Raw genomic sequence first — 13,003 nt, 5'->3', positions numbered from 1 at the left:
CTGAAGGCCATCTGCTAGCCGCGTCGTGCTGCTGTCTAGAGCATATTGGACTGTCAGCTGAAAAGGTCCATCACCCAATTTCTTAGGCAAATATACCTATTTTGCCAATTGGCCTGGACCCTTTTACTACACGGAGCCCTGCTGATCCATCACGACTGGTCTGCCGACGTAACCGCATGAGGGGGCTACAACAGACACTTCCGTCGCGATGTCCCTCTAAGGCCCTTCGGCTAGCCTGCTAGCCCTGGCCTGCTAGCCCTGGCCTGCTAGCCCTGGCCTGTCTGAATCGCTGGCTCCAGCTCACCTAGCTACTCACTGGACCCTATGATCACTCGGCTACGCATGCCTCTCCCTAATGTCAATATGCCTTGTTCATTGCTGTTTTGGTTAGTGATTATTGTCTTATTTCACTGTAGAGACTCCAGCCCTGCTCAATATGCGTTAGCTAACCATTTTGTTCCACCTCCCACACATGCGGTAACCTCACCTGGTTTAATATGAACATCTTGTTCATCTACCCATCATGTCCGATTTTTAAAAATGTTTTACAGCGAAAACATAACATATATTTGTTAGACCACCACCAAATCAAAGGGAAAACGCAGCCATTTTTTCCAGCCAAAGATAGAGTCACAAAAGCAGGATTAGAGATAAAATGAATCACTAACCTTTTGAAAATCTTCATCAGATGACACTCATATGACATGTTACACAATACATTTATGTTTTGTTCGATAATATGCATATTTATATCCACAAATCTCGGTTTACATTGACGCCATGTTCAGAACTGCCTCCAAAATATCCGGAGGAATTATAGAAAGCTACGCCAGATAACAGAAATACTCATCATAAACGTTGACTAAAGATACATGTTCTACATATAATTAAAGATACACTGGTTCTTAATGCAACCGCTGTGTCAGATTTTTTTTAAACGTTACGGAAAAAGCCTACCATGCAATTATCTGAGACAGCGCTCAGACGTAAAAGTATTTCTCCACCATGTTGGAGTCAACAGAAATACGAATGTACTTCATAAATATTCCCTTACCTTTGATGATCTTTCATCAGAATGTAGTGCAAGGAGTCCTAGTTCCACAATAAATCATTGTTTTGTTCCATAATGTCCAATACTAGTGTCCAATTAGCTGCATTTGCTATCACTTTCAGCTCACGTGCCCAAAAACTGACTGCTGGTCCAGGACAACTCGCACGAAAACTTCAAAAAGATATAGTCCAGGTCGAATAAACAGGTCAAACTAAGTAGAGAATCAATCTTCAGGATGTTATTATCATATATATCCAATAACGTTCCAACCGGATCATACGTTTTCAGCTGCAGCCAAATGGAAATGCTCCATTCCACTTTCTACTGAATGAGGACATCTAGTGGAAGGCGTAGGAAATGCTACCAGATCCATATCTTGTTGGGGAAGGAGGGGGCGATGACGTCAAAGTTGACCCACATTCAGAATTTCACTTCTTGTTTGGAAGATTGCCTGCCCTATGAGTTCTGTTATATTTTACAGACATAATTCAAACAGTTTTAGAAACTTCAGAGTGTTTTCTATCCAATAGTAATAATAATATGCATATATTAGCAATCTAGGACAGAGTAGGATGCAGTTCACTATGGACACGCAATTCATCCAAAGTGAAAATACTGCACCTATCCTCAACAAGTTAAATGGTGTCTCTAGAGACAATATCTCTCTCATTGTCACTCAATGCCTAGGTTTACCTCCACTGTATTCAAATCCTACCATACCTTTGTCTGTACTGTACATTATGCCTTGAATCAATTATACCGCTCCCAGAAACCTGCTCCTTTTACTCTCTGTTCCCGAACGCTCTAGAAGACCAGTTCTTATAGCCTTTAGCCATACATACCCTTATCCTACTCCTCCTCTGTTCCTCTGGTAATGTAGAGTTCCACTCCCATTCTCCAGGCGCTCTCATTTGCTGACTTCTGTAACCGTAAAAGCCTTGGTTTCATGCATTTTAACATTAGAAGCCTCCTCCCTAAATTTGTCTTATTCACTGCTTTAGCACACTCTGCCAACCCGGATGTCCTAGCCGTGACTGAATCCTGGCTTAGGAAGGCCACCAAAACCCCTGAAATTCCCATCCCTAACTATAACATTTTCCGACAAGATAGAACTGCCAAAGGGGAGTTGCAATCTACTGCAGAGATAGACTGCAGTGTTCTGTCTTACTATCCAGGTCTGTGCTCAATCTCACACAAATGATCAATGAACCTACCAGGTACAACCCCAAATCTGTTAACACGGGCACCCACATAGATATCATCCTAACCAACCTGCCCTCCAAATACACCTCTGCTGTCTTCAACCAGGATCTCAGGGATCATTGCCTCATTGCCTGCGTCTGTAATGTGTCTTCGGTCAAACGACCACCCCTCATCATTGTCAAACGTTCCCTAAAATACTTCAGCGAGCAGGCCTTTCTAATCGACCTGGCCCGGGAATCCTGGAAGGATATTGACCTCATTCCGTCTGTAGAGGATGCCTGGTTATTCTTTAAAAGTGCTTTCCTCCCCATCTTAAATAAGCATGTCCCGTTCAAGAAATGTAGAACCAGGAACAGATATAGCCCTTGGTTCATTCCAGACCTGACTGCCCTTGACCGCACAAAAACATCCTGTGGCGTGCTGCATTAGCATCGAATAGCCCCCGCGATATGTAACTTTTCAGGGAAGTTAGGAAACCGATATACACAGGCAGTTAGGAAAGCAAAGGCTAGCATTTTCAAACAGAAATTTGCATCCTGTAGCACAAACTCCAAAAATTCTGGGACACTGTAAAGTCCATAGAGAGTAAGAGCACCTCCTCCCAGCTGCCCACTGCACTGAGGCTAGGAAACACTGTCACCACCGATAAAGCCACAATAATTGAGAATTTCAATAAACATTTTTCTATGGCCATGCTTTCCACCTGGCTACCCCTACCCCGGTTAACAGCCCTGCACCCACCACAGCAAATAGCCCAAACCTCCCCATTTCTCCTTCACCCAAATCCAAGTCGCTAATGTTCTGAAAGAGCTGAAAAATCTGGACCCCTACAAAGCAGCCGGGCTAGACAATCTGGACCCTCTCTTTCTAAAATGATCTGCCCCTATTACTAGCCTGTTGAACCTCTCTTTGGTATCATCTGAGATTCCCAAAGATTGGAAAGCTGCCACGGTCATCCCCCTCTTCAAAGGGGGAGACACTCTAGACCCAAACTGCTACAGACCTATATCTATCCTACCCTGCCTTTCTAAGGTCTTCGAAAGCCAAGTTAACAAACAGATCGCTGACCATTTTGATTCCCACTGTACCCTCTCTATGCCACCTGGTTTCCGAGCTGGTCATGGGTGCACCTCAGCCACGCTGAAGGTCCTAAACGATATCATAACCGCCATTGATAAGAGACAATACAGTGCAGCTGTCTTCATCGACCTGGCCAAGGTCTTCGACTCTGTCAATCACCACATTTTATCGGTAGACTCCACCTTATCTCAGCTCACTGGTCACCATAGCAACACCCACCCGTAGCACGTGCTCCAGCAGGTATATTTCACTGGTCATCCCCAAAGCCGCCTTTCCTTCCAGTTCTCTGCTGCCAATGATTGGAACGAATTGCAAAAATCACTGAAGCTGGAGACTCATATCTCCCTCACTAACTTTAAGCACCAGCTGTCATAGCAGCTCACCGATCACTGCACCTGTACATAGCCCATCTGTAAATATCCCATCCAAATACCTTATCCCCATACTGTTATTTATTTACGTATTTTTTCTTCGCCTTTTCACCCCAGTATCTCTACTTTCACATACTTCTGCACATCTATCACTTCAGTGTTTAATTGCTAAATTGTCATTATTTCGCAACTATGTCCTATTTATTGCCTTACCTCCCTTATCTTACCTCATTTGCATACACTGTATATATACTTTTTCTATTGTGTTATGGACTGTAAGTTTGTTTATGCCATGTGTAACTCTGTGTTGTTTTTTGTGTCACACTGCTTTGCTTTATCTTGGCCAGGTCGCAGTTGTAAATGAGAACTTGTTCTCAACTAGCCTACCTGGTTAAATAAAGGTGAAATGAATCAAATAAAATTGTTGTCAAAAACAGTATGAGAGAAACATATATTGCCTACTGGTGAGTCAGCTGGATCAAAAGATGGTAAAGAAGAGGGCATAGATTCGGCCACATCCTTAAAAAGTACAATAACTCCAGAGGGGATTACATCAAAAACTACAGCAAATGCCTTTGGAGTTATTGGTACTTTATGAAAATCCAAAAATGTGGCATATTTAAATAAAATACCTCTATCATTACACGGTTGACTCACCAATAGAAGATTGTTTTGGAACCATTTCTCCTAAAACAAAGACTTGCCGTTGTATAAGATATCTCTCTTGTTCCAGGTTAAATATCTGTGTGAAGAAACATTGTGTGTGTAAATCAAAGACAATGCTAAAAGGGATTGTTAATGGAAATTAGATACATTTGTCAGGATTTTTTCAATAACACAGTAGGAGAAATGTGAGGCCACCTAAATTAGAAAAAACATACTCAGAGATAAAATTCAATATATTTGTAGGATTCTTCAGGAATTGCTTAATCCAATTCATCTTGAAAGTGTTATTCAAGTGGGGAAATAAAGAATATTGAGACATGGGCATGACAAATAAAGTAAAAATCCAAAAATAGTATAAAACTCACCGGAGACCAAATCTGAGTAGGAAACCGATATACACAGGCAGTTAGGAAAGCAAAGGCTAGCATTTTCAAACAGAAATTTGCATCCTGTAGCACAAACTCCAAAAAGTTCTGGGACATTTTCAAACAGAAATTTGCATCTTGTAGCACAAACTCCAAAAAGTTCTGGGACACTTTCAAACAGAAACATATATACATCTAGAAATAGATGTGTCTATTTCTCATGAACTCTGACTGGGACTCATCTTTAATGGCATCCAAAAACAGCCCTTAATTGTTTAGCAAGGACAAGTGCTATTATGTTATAATTGTTATTTAAGAGGCCAACTGGACGGCAATTATCAACGACTAAGAATTAGAGTAATTAAACCTTGTGATACTAGTGTGAGGGAGTACTTCATTGGCTATACTCTCAGAGACTGAGTACACTTAAAATAGAAAGGGAGCCAATTCTTTGAAAACAACTTTGTAGAATTGCAGTAATACCATTAACCCCAGGAGATTTGGTCATTTTAAGGTGATCAATAGCCTCTATAATTCCCTCTAAGGAGATGGCTTTATCACACAAGTGTTGCTCAGAAGAATCAATAGAGGTAACATTTCCAAGAGAATCGAAGAACTGTGCTGCAGATTCCTCACAGTACTAAGAAGTATATACTGTAAGTTCCTGTAAAAATGGTCACAGTAGTTGGTAATTATCCTAGGATCATCAGAGATCATATCATTCACATTTAACTGTTGAGTAGTGTTACTTTTAGATATAGATTTCTACAGGTCTGAAAAAATACGCAGTGTTAGGCTCAGGGCTGGCGTTATGGGCCGGGTCTTTGGGGGCCTGGCCTGCTCTAACTTATTTCCTGATCCGCCCTACCGTACCTCACTGTCTGTCTAAATAAAATACTGATTTGACAGATGTGCACTGACAGAAAGACCCATCATTGTCAGATGAAGCATTCGAGCAAGCGAAACAGTGACTCTCTGTCTCAATATGTGTAGACCATGTATCTGATGCTGTCTGGACTAAAACAGTATGGCATGACATTCTCTTTTTTTTCCAGACCGCAGCAGATAAATGTCCCTACATATTGTTAGGTCAGAAGGGCGCTGTTGCGGTCGATCGGATGCTATTTTTGACCTAATGTGCGAAGGAAACATACTTTTTGAAGTGATTACTTTCATAATCATTTGAAAACATCATGACTGGTTGTGTTCATGCCACGTTAAAAAGGTAGGCTAATACATTTTTACAGTTAAATTATATGTTGTTACTATAAAACCTACAAAAGATCCTCTAAAGCAGTCATTTGGACTGCTCATTAATTCAAATGTGTTATTACTCTACCATTTTCAATGTCATGCCCTCCTCCGTCCTTGACTTTTCCGAAATAAGTCTATAATACACACCGTTGTTGTTAGAATCTTAATTTCACAAACATAACAGATGTTATAGACAGTTTTAGGAGGGCATGTCCGTTTTATATGGTTTTCCCTGTTGCACCTCCTTCTCCGGATAGTTGAAGATGCCATGCTCTGTTGATAATCTCCACGATAAAAGCCAAGAAAGGAAGCCTCTACTATACCAACACTAATTTCACACATATTATAACGGAATAAATACATTTAGTAGGCTAAAGTATGATGGGGGAGAATGGGTGAGTTGATGAGCTAGCGGAAGCGAACGATGCATAATTATGTAATCACCAATTGAGAATGAATAACAGGGCAGGCCATTCTATTGTATTGATCTATTCCAATTACAATCTCAAAATGTTATGTACTCTATCAGTCTACTCTGGCCTATTTGGAGTACACAGTGAGCGCGTGCGTCATTTACAATGGCAAGAACACCAAGACGAATGGATGCACTCGTTAGCGTTACTACAAAATCTGAATGAAAACAACTCAGATGGTGTGGAAGAAATTAATCATGATGACTATTCTTCTGATTTTGAGCCTCAACCTGAACCTACACCTCCGAGGCACAAGCGCAAAAAAGCCAGAATTGTGCGAACTGAGCAGGTGCCCAAGCCACCACCAAATGAAACCGTGAGACAGGAGAGGGGACAGCACAGTTCGGAATAGAACAAGCCAGAGAGAATTTTACAGGCTAGTTATGGGCATTCCGGCTCTTTTCAGTGAGCCGGCTCGTTCGGCTCAGCTCACCAAAAAGAGCCGGCTCTTTTGGCTCCCAAACGGCTCTTAAAAAAAAAGTTATGTATTTAAAAATGCATTGGTTTGTTATGAAAAATAATGCTATTAAACATTTGCAATTTAAAGTACAACTTTTTAACGTATATAAACAAAGTGTATATAAATGTAACCATTCAAAACGAATACAATCTGAACAACATAATAATAGAATATTGCTCCATATCAAAGAAAAATAAATAACAATGTGCAAAACTGCAGCATCCCACTTAAAACACTAAACGGGTCCCTATTTTCTCTCTCTTCTTTATTGCCATGTTACAACCAGCAGCACACAGCAATGCTGACCATATTTTGCTTTCATGAGAGATTTGCATTCAGAAATGCAAGCTGCCTCACTTGAGGGGCTGATGCGGTTTCTTCTCTCAGTAATTATTTGTCCTGTTTTCGAGAAGACCCTCTCAGAGGGAACGGATGTGGCCACTATGCAGAGTCTCCCTGTTATGACTTTAGTAAGCCATGGGTAGACAGAGGGCTTGTACTTCCACCAGCTCAGAGGATCTGCAGATCTTTGGATGAGGGGTTCCTCCAAATAGGATCGGACCTCCATTATGGCATCTGCTGAGGGATTCCTTCATGCTGCATCACCAGTTGCTCTCTAGTCATCAGCATCCAAACAGCAGACGTTTGGAAATTGCTCCCAGGATGAACTAGACTTTTGGAGGTCTACAATTAATTTCCTGAGGTTTTGGCTGATTTCTTTTGCTTTTCCCATGATTTCAAGCAAAGAGGCACTGAGTTTGAAGGTAGGCCTTGAAATACATCCACAGGTACACCTCCAATTGACTCAAATTATGTACATTAGCCTATCAGAAGCTTCTAAACCCATGACATAATTTTCTGGAATTTTCCAAGCTGTTTAAAGGCACAGTCAACTTAGTGTATGTAAACTTCTGACCCACTGGAATTGTGAAACAGTGAATTATAAGTGAAATAATCGGTCTGTAAACAATTGTTGGAAAAAATCTCTTGTGTCAGGCACAAAGTAGATGTCCTAACCGAAAAAAGTATTTGATCCCCTGCTGATTTTGTACGTTTGCCCACTGACAAAGAAATGATCTATAATTTTAATGGTAGGTTTATTTGAACAGTGAGAGACAGAATAACAACAAAACAATCCAGAAAAACGCATGTCAAAAATGTTATAAATTGATTTGCATTTTAATGAGGGAAATAAGTATTTGACCCCCTCTCAATCAGAAAGATTTCTGGCTCCTAGGTGTCTTTTATACAGGTAACGAGCTGAGATTAGGAGCACACTCTTAAAGTAATCCTCTTAAAGTGCTCCTAATCTCAGTTTGTTACCTGTATAAAAGACACCTGTCCACAGAAGCAATCAATCAATCAGATTCCAAACTTTCCAAGGATGACAGGGACAAGATTGTAGACCTACACAAGGCTGGAATGGGCTACAAAACCATCGCCAAGCAGCTTGGTGAGAAGGTGACAACAGTTGGTGCGATTATTCACAAATGGAAGAAACACAAAAGAACTGTCAATCTCCCTCGGCCTGGGGCTCCGTGAAGGACTGAAATCCTGCAGCGCCCGCAAGGTCCCCCTGCTCAAGAAAGCACATACAGTAAGCAAAAAAGTATTTAGTCAGCCACCAATTGTGCAAGTTCTCCCACTTAAAAAGATGAGAGAGGCCTGTAATTTTCCTCATAGGTACACTTCAACTATGACAGACAAAATGAGATAAAAAAATCCAGAAAATCACATTGTAGGATTTTTAATGAATTTATTAGCAAATTATGGTGGAAAATAAGTATTTGGTCACCTACAAACAAGCATGATTTTTTTTCAGACCTGTAAATTCTTATTTAAGAGGCTCCTCTCTCCTCCACTCGTTACCTGTATTAATGGCACCTGTTTGAACTTGTTATCAGTATAAAAGACACCTGTCCACAACCTCAAACAGTCACACTCCAAACTCCACTATGGCCAAGACCAAAGAGCTGTCAAAGGACACCAGAAACAAAATTGTAGACCTGCACCAGGCTGGGAAGACTGAATCTGCAATAGGTAAGCAGCTTGGTTTGAAGAAATCAACTGTGGGAGCAATTATTAGGAAATGGAAGACATACAAGACCACTGATAATCTCCCTCGATCTGGGGCTCCACGCAAGATCTCACCCCGTGGGGTCAAAATTATCACAAGAACGGTGAGCAAAAATCCCAGAACCACACGGGGGGACCTAGTGAATGACCTGCAGAGAGCTGGGACCAAAGTAACAAAGCCTACCCCCAGTAACACACTACGCCACCAGGGACTCAAATCCTGCAGACCCAGACGTGTCCCCCTGCTTTAGCCAGTACATGTCCCATCTGAAGTTTGCTAGAGAGTATTTGGAAGATCCAGAAGAAGATTGGGAGAATGTCATATGGTCAGATGAAACCAAAATAGAACTTTTTGGTAAAAACTCAACTCGTCGTGTTTGGAGGACAAAGAATGCTGAGTTGCATCCAAAGAACACCATACCCACTGTGAAGCATGGGGGTGGAAACATCATGCTTTGGGGCTGTTTTTCTGCAAAGGGACCAGGACGACTGATCCATGTAAAGGAAAGAATGAATGGGGCCATGTATCGTGAGATTTTGAGTGAAAACCTCTTTCCATCAGCAAGGGCATTGAAGATGAAACGTGGCTGGGTGTTTCAGCATGACAATGATCCCAAACACACCGCCCGGGCAACGAAGGAGTGGCTTCAAGGTCCTGGAGTGGCCTAGCCAGTCTCCAGATCTCAACCCCATAGAAAATCTTTGGAGGGAGTTGAAAGTCCGTGTTGCCCAGCAACAGCCCCAAAACATCACTGCTCTAGAGGAGATCTGCATGGAGGAATAGGCCAAAATACCAGCAACAGTGTGTGAAAACCTTATGAAGACTTACAGAAAATGTTTGACCTCTGTCATTGCCAACAAAGGGTATATAACAAAGTATTGAGAAACTTTTGTTATTGACCAAATACTTATTTTCCACCATAATTTGGAAATAAATTCATTAAAAATCCTACAATGTGATTTTCTGGATATCTTTTTCTCATTTTGTCTGTCATAGTTGAAGTGTACCTATGATGAAAATTACAGGCGTCTGTCATCTTTTTAAGTGGGAGAACTTGCACAAATTGGTGGCTGACTAAATACTTTTTTGCTTACTGTATACATGCCCGTCTGAAGTTTGCCAATGAACATATGAATGATTCAGGACAACTGGGTGAAAGTGTTGTGGTCAGATGAGACCGAAATGGAGCTCTTTGGCACCAACTCAACTCGCCGTGTTTGGAGGAGGAGGAATGCTGCCTATGACCCCAAGAACAACATCCCCACCGTCAAACATGGAGGTGGGAACATTATGCTTTGGGGGTGTTCTTCTGCTAAGGGGACAGGACAACTTCACCGAATCAAAGGGATGATGGACGGGGCCATGTACCGTCAAATATTGGGTGAGAACCACCTTCCTCAGCCAGGGCATTGAAAATGGGTCATGGATGGGTATTCCAGCATGACAATGACCCAAAACTCATGACCAAGGCAACAAAGGAGTGGCTCAAGCAGAAGCACATTAACTTAAAAGGAGGCTGCGAATTTTCGCAGCTTTTTGTTAAAAATCGCGCAACATTTCAGCATCCTGCTACTCATGCCAGGAATATAGTATATGCATATGATAAGTGTGTGTGTATAGAAAACACTCTGAAGTCTCTAAAACTGGTTAAATCATGTCTGTGGCTATAACAGAACGTGTTTAGGAGTCAAAATCCTTTGAAAAACTGGTCACCAAAAACACAAAAATAATATCCATCCGCCAGTCAATGTATTGTCTAAGGCTGAAGAAAATACATGGCAATCACCTGTAAACGCCTACAGCTTCCACACGATGTCGCCAATGCTGTCATTTAGGGGCGGCTTTATCCTTGGTTTGGAAACGTGACGCATTTCCTTTCTTTGGGCTCACCACAGGATGTTTTGAATGTGAAAACATGGACGATGATTTCAAGACTTGCTGCTATCGAATACAGATTGCCCCGTGATCAATTTAATAGATTATTAACGTTTATTAATACCTAAAGTTGGTTTAGAAAAGTTATTTGAATGGATTTGTAAAAGTATATAGGCAACTTTTGTAATTTTAAAAAGTGACGTTGCGTCTTGTAAAGGGGCATTTTTCTGGATCAGACCGGTCTTCAGCAAATCACATTTTGGGTATACAATGACGGATTTAATCGGGAAAAAGACCCAATTGTGATGTTTATGTGACATATAGGAGTGCCAAGAAAGAAGCTCGTCAAAGGTAATGAATGTTTTATATTTTATTTCTGCGTTTTGGGTAGCGCCGGCTACCGCAAAATCTGTTGTTTTGTTGACGGTCTGGTATTCTGGGGGGTGTATGCTATCAGATATTAGCTTCTCATGCTTTCGCCGAAAAGCATTTTACAAATCTGACTTGGTGGCTAGATTCACAACGAGTGTAGCTTTAATTCAGTACCTTGTATGTGTGTTTTAATGAAAGTTTGAGTTTTATCGAAAACTTTCGGCGGCGCTCTAAAATATCAGCTGATTTGATCCCGCCACAGGAACATCCTCCCTAACAAGTATTGGCTTTAACTCCTTTAACTCAAGATGTTATATGTTGATGCGACTAGAATTGGCTTCCTATTTCTTCCTATTTCGCAACAAACCATCCTTCACTCATGCTGCCAAACTGACTATCCTACCGATCCTTGACTTTGGCGATGTAATTTACAAAATAGCCTTCAACACTCTACTCAGCAAATTGGATGCGGTCTATCACAGTGCCATCCGTTTAGTCAGCAAATCCCCATATACTACCCATCACTGCGACCTGTATGCTCTCGTTGGCTGATCCTCGCTTCACATTCATCGCCAAAACCACTGTCTCCAGGTCATCTATAAGTCTTTGCTAGGTAAAGCCCTGCCTTATCTCAGCTCACTGGTCACCATAGCAGCACCCACCCGTAGCAAGCGCTCCAGCAGGTATATTTTACTGGTCACCCCCAAAGCCAATTCCTACTTCGGCTGCCTTTCCTTCCAGTTCTCTGCTGCCAATGACTGGAATGAAATGCAAAAATCACTGAAGCTGGAGACTTATATCTCCCTCACTAGCTTTAAACACCAGCTGTCAGAACAGCTCACAGATCACTGCACCTGTACATAGCCCTTCTGTAAATAGCCCATCCAACTACCTCATCCCCATACTGTTATTTATTTGATTTATTTTGCTCCTTTGCACCCCAGTATCTCTACTTGCACACTCATCTTCTGTACATCCATCACTCCAGTGTTTAATTGCTATATTGTAATTATTTCGACACTATGGCCTATTTATTGCCTTACCTCATTTGCACACATTGTATATAGACTTTTTCAATTGTATTATTGACTGTATGTTTGTTTATTCCATGTGTAATTCTGTGTTGTTGTTTGTGTCGCACTGCTTTGCTTTATCTTGGCCAGGTCGCAGTTGTAAATGAGAACTTGTTCTCAACCGACCTACCTGGTTAAATAAAGGTTAAATAAAAAAATGAAGATATAGAGACACGGTGGCTAAGAAAAACTCCCTAAAAAGGCAGGAACCTAGGAAGAAACCTAGAGAGGAACCGGCCTCTGAGGGGTGGCCAGTCCTCTTCTGGCTGTGCCAGGTGGAGATTATAAGAGTACATGGCCATTTAAGGCCAGATTATTCTTCAAGATGTTTAAACATTTATAGATGACCAGCAGGGTCAAATAATAATCACAGTGGTTGTAGAGGGTGCAACAGAAGAGTAGAAACTGAAGCAGCAGCACAACCTGGTGGGCTGGGGGCAGCCCGGAGTCATCAGGCCAGGTTGTCCTGAGGCATGATCCTAGGGCTCAGGTCCTCCGGGAGGGGAGGGAGAGACAATTTGAGAGAGCAAACTTAAATTCACACAGGACATCAGATAAGACAGGAAAATTACACCAGAAATAACAAACTGACCCTAGCCCCACGACACAGACTATTGCAGCGTAAATACTGGAGACTGAGACTTTCCTGTTCAAGTGAGCACAGCACAACAAGGTGAGTCCAA

This window comes from Oncorhynchus tshawytscha, linkage group LG20, assembly GCF_018296145.1.
Source record: "Oncorhynchus tshawytscha isolate Ot180627B linkage group LG20, Otsh_v2.0, whole genome shotgun sequence".
Taxonomy (NCBI): Eukaryota; Metazoa; Chordata; class Actinopteri; order Salmoniformes; family Salmonidae; genus Oncorhynchus; species Oncorhynchus tshawytscha.
The sequence above is the reverse complement of the archived record's forward strand: the minus strand, read 5'-3'. Positions refer to the sequence as shown.